Source organism: Salminus brasiliensis, chromosome 1 (assembly GCF_030463535.1).
Source record: "Salminus brasiliensis chromosome 1, fSalBra1.hap2, whole genome shotgun sequence".
NCBI classification, from domain to species: Eukaryota; Metazoa; Chordata; class Actinopteri; order Characiformes; family Bryconidae; genus Salminus; species Salminus brasiliensis.
In genome coordinates this window covers 25,494,925-25,499,924 of record NC_132878.1, presented here as the reverse complement: position 1 = coordinate 25,499,924, position 5,000 = coordinate 25,494,925, and the positions used below count along the sequence as shown (strand labels likewise).

Sequence of the window (5,000 nt, the reverse complement as noted above, 5' to 3'; positions counted from 1 at the left end):
TAGTACAGAGTTTACACTGACACTGAATTTTAAGGTGGACCTTATTTTAATGTAGTGCTGAGATTACATTGACACTGGATTTTAAGTGAGAACTTCTTTTAAGGCAGTAATGAAATTAAACTGACACTGAATTTTAAGGTGGAATGCCTTTTAAGGTAGTACTTAGTTTACAATGACAATTAATTTTAAGGTGGAATTTATTTTAAGGTAGTACTGAGTTTACACTGACACTGAATTTTAAGGTGGAATTTATTTTAAGGTAGTACTGAGTTTATGCTGACACTGAATTTTAAGGCGGACCTTCTTTTAAGGTAGTACTGAGATTATACTGACACTAAATTTTAAGGGGATACTTCTTTTAAGGTAGTACTGAGTTTACACTGACACTGAATTTTAAGGTGGAACTTCTTTTAAGGTAGTACTGATTTTACAATGACACTGAATTTTAATGAGGACCTTCTAATAAGGTAGTACTTAGTTTACACTTACACTTATTTTTATGGGGGAACTTCGTTTAAGGTAGTACAGAGTTTAAACTGACACTGAATGTTAAGGTGGACCATTTTTTAATGTAGTGCTGAGATTACATTGACACTGAATTTTAAGTGAGAACTTCTTTTAAGGTAGTAATGAGATTAAACTGACACTGAATTTTAAGGTGGAATGCCTTTTAAGGTAGTACTGAGTTTACACTTACACTGAATTTTAAGGTAAACCTTCTTTTAAGGTAGTATTGAGTTTATGCTGACACTGAATTTGAAGGTGGAATTTCTTTTAAGGTAGTACGGAGTTTACACTGATTGTTTATTACAACCACTTAGCAACCCCATAGCAACCACATGGGATGCTATGGCAACCACCTAGGAACCTCACAGCAACCTTTTGTGACACCATAGCAACAGCCTAGCAACACCATAGCAAACAACTAGCAACACCATAGCAACCACATAAAACACTGTCACAGCCACTGAGCAACACCATAGCAACCACCTGGGTCACCATAGCAACTGCCTAGTAACACCAATCTAGTAACAACCATCAAGCAAAGCTATTACAACCACTTGAGAGACCTAAGTAACCACCTAGCAACCCACTAGTAACCACCGGGGATGTTAAAGAAACCATCTAGGACACTATAGCAAACACCTAGCAACCCAAGAATAGCAACCACACAGCATCAACATAGCCAAGCTCACATTGTTTCAACTTGACACATTTCAAACACTGTAGTAGTTCCTTCAGGAAATGCAAATCTAATTGATTTTTACTATTGATCAGTAAAGCAGAAGATGAGAACATGCTCCATCTTCTTCTCCTAGTTTTAGCTTGAACTTGCTGTATGGAGGATGCTGTATGGATACCAATGTTATATATATCTATATGCAAATGATATTCAAATATAAAACTCCTCATTGGTTCTGTTATAATCTCAGATATCCAGAATTCTATGATTTGTCTTTAAAGCAGGTCAAAACTTCATCATGGCTAAACAGAAAATAATGGCTGAACAGAAAATAATGGCTAAACTGAAAACTCTGGTGGCCCCAACAGCTTAAAGATGAGCACAGCACGTTCTTATCTCATGTCACCAAATCCTTCTCCTGGAGTAATCAGTCTCCAGATGTTAAAAAGTCTTTAAGTGTCTCTGAAAAGGTGAAGGAGAAGAAATCAGTGGATGGAAAAATGTCTTCTGACCTGTATGCAGCTTCACACCTCAAATGTATGATTTTAATTTCGTTAAGTGAAATTAACTATGCAAAACTATTTTAAGTATACTTAGGTATCTTTAACCATACTACCTACTGCATGTGTACTGAAATCCATATTTCACATAATCATTAAGTGAAATGAAAACACATTTAATAAGTATTGCACTTAACACTTACCATCTTCACAAATGCTGATGGCATAATTCTGCATTAGTGCATGAGTGATCACTGCAGCATTCCGCCAACTTAAAGCCACACTCATATATATATATATATAGATTACAAGTGAACACATAGGGGAATGTAGCCTGGGGGGAACGACTTCACATTAATGGAAACAGGTGGAGCCAATGGGAACACACAACCACACTGCATATTAATGAACCAGCACATCTGACTCAGTTACTGGAATTGTTGAGAAACATCAAATATGAGAGAAAGGATTTCAGGGAGAGTTGATCGTCCCACAGCTTCTGCAGTGCTGCATTATATGAAGTAGAAGATCTGTTGCTACGAAATGTTCTATCAAACATTAGACACTTTTAATCCTTAGTCCTGTTGTCTGTTTCCATTTGACAGTTCAGTACAGGTGTGTGTTTAATGAAGTGCAGGAAGTGTGTTTGGAAAGTGGTGATGGTTTAGTCTGGGCTGGTGTTTATTTCTCAGTGGTAGAGCTGCAGTAATGAGAGGAATGAAGATCCTCTTACAAGCTGGAGTTCATTTCATCCACTACTTTAAACAGCTGAACTCCACCAAACACTTTTAGGAGTTTAGCATCAATTACTTTTAGCCTTGTTAGCAAGAACATGACAAACAAGGAGCTATTTTCAGTTTTACAGATTTTATTTACAGATTTTCTTTTTATTTCACTGTGGAAACAGTTTTATTGAACTGTATGTTTTGGTTGAAATTCGTAAAAATACCAAATACAGTAATGTTCATATGTTTAAAAGGTCTGGTAAATTACATTTCTTAATAATACAATTAAGAGTGTAAACACATATTTAGAGTGTATAAAGAGTAAAAAAAATACTACTTTATCTTCATTCCTTCACTTCACTTGATAGACTCTGTGCTGAAATCGTGATGTTTGTGAAACATCTGTCCACACTAACAGTGAGGGTAAGTGAGGCAACTTATCAATAACATGTAAAATTAGCTTAGTGAGCTAACCAGCTGGCTAAATACAGATCCTCACAAAGACTGCAGCTCTCTTACAAACTGGAGTTTATTTCATCATCTACTTTAAACAGCTGAACTCTACCAAACACTCCACACACCTCTCTCTCCTTCCCTCCTCCTTCTCTCTCTCTCTCTCTCTCCTCCCCTCTCTGTGACACTCTGAGCAGCAGGAAAGCAGGAAGTCACTCCTGCTCAGTTCAGAGAAAATGAAAGTAATCTCAGAGTGCTGCTCTCTCTCAGTCTAGAAGTGCAGGAAAATGGCAGAGGCCAGTATTTCAGTAGATCACGAGCAGTTCAGCTGTCCAGTCTGTCTGGATCTGCTGAAGGATCCAGTGACCACTCCCTGTGGACACAGTTTCTGTATGGTGTGTATTAATGGCTGCTGGGATCAGGATGAACAGAGGGGGGTCTACAGCTGCCCCCAGTGCAGAGAGACGTTCACTCCAATGCCTGTTCTACGCAGGAACAACATGCTGGCTGAAGTGGTGGAGAAACTGAAGAAGACACAACTCCAAGCTGCTTCTCCAGCTCCCCGTTACGCTGGACCTGGAGATGTGGAATGTGATTTCTGCACCGGGAGAAAACTCAAAGCCATCAAGTCCTGTCTGACGTGTCTGGTCTCCTTTTGTGAAACTCATCTTAAACCTCACTATGAAGTTCCTGCCTTGAAGAAGCACAAGCTGGTCAAAGCGTCCACCCAGCTACAAGAGAAGATCTGCTCTCAGCATGATGAAGTGATGAAGATCTACTGTCGTACTGATCAGAGCTCTATCTGCTATTTATGTACAATGGAGAATCACAGGGGTCATGATACAGTCCCTGCTGCAACAGAAAGAAGGGAGAAACAGGTGAGAACTGTACATGTTTATAATGAATTAAAGCTAACTGGATTTATCGGTAATGAGCTGCTTAAAATGCATCAAGCTCTTGTTTCTGTTGCTGAATTTTAGTGTTAATAATGTACTAAAAATATTGCTGTAAGGAAGTGTAAAGAGTGAAACAGTCAGACCAACTATTTAATCTTTCACCAGCCAACACCCTCCTTCCAGCTTTATGGGCATTGTTCTCACTGCAGATCAAGTTTCTTCTATCTGATTTTTAGTCTTCAGATTTCAGACTGCAGTCATATTTGTACGTTTTTTCATATGCAATCATTTTCCAAGGCTGCGTGCCCATGTACAATCTGATCTTTTCAAATCAGATTTCAGTTATTTCCATGTTCTTTAGTGCTGTTGGTGACGGAGCTCTAAGCATAAATATGGATAAATATATCAATTTGTGCACAAGTGCTGTGTCCGGTCCAGTCTTTCACATTACAGTCAATTACATTTATTTACAGTACATTTCCAGCTTGTCAAATCCGAGCAAATCTGAGAAAAATATTGGAATTGAATAATCAGGCTTTTAATGTAAACACAGCGTTGTGGGTGAATCATTTAAAGGCATCCAAATCTGTCTAATCTGGTACAACCTTCTGATAAACAGCAGAATGCAGCATAACACTATAATTTACTCTGTAAAATAGAGTTCTTTAACATCTGTTAAATGAAGCTCCAGCTCTCTGAATTTAAGTTAGAGTGATCCTCACCCACGATTTTCTTGTCACAGATTCTGATGTCAAAAACCATCACACAGCCACTGATAAATAAAGACATCAGAGCAGATCAAACTGAGTCATATGTCCAGATATAATGAATCAATCACATTTCAAACGACATATAATTGTGAAATGAATCATGTCTGATTTAATGTTTCCCAGACTGCAATTCAGATTGTTGAAAATCTGTCCAGCTTTAATTAGATATGCTGAAAGATCTGACAGTCTGGGGCTTTGAGTGACTCAGCAGATAATGTGCTACCACTACGACCCAGGGAGCGTCAGTCGTCAGTCATTCAATTGCTTTGCCATCAGAGAGCACAGTTGGCCATGCTCTATCTGGGTGGGTGGACGGCACTGTCATACCTCGACGTTGTCAGTCACAGGTATTTGTAAGCTGGTATGCTGCATTGCCAGCAGTTGAAAAAGGCAGTAGCTGGCTTCGCAAGTATCACATGTCAAATTGAAGGGAAGATTTCAAAAACATCACAACTTCACAACATTTCCTATTC

The 5,000-nt window shown here is 38.6% G+C and overlaps 1 pseudogene; it reads left to right on the top strand.

Moving 5' to 3' along the window:
• Positions 1 to 2,744: 2,744 nt before the first annotated feature.
• Positions 2,745 to 5,000, top strand: part of LOC140551910 (tripartite motif-containing protein 16-like) — a 6,808-nt pseudogene continuing 4,552 nt past the window's right edge.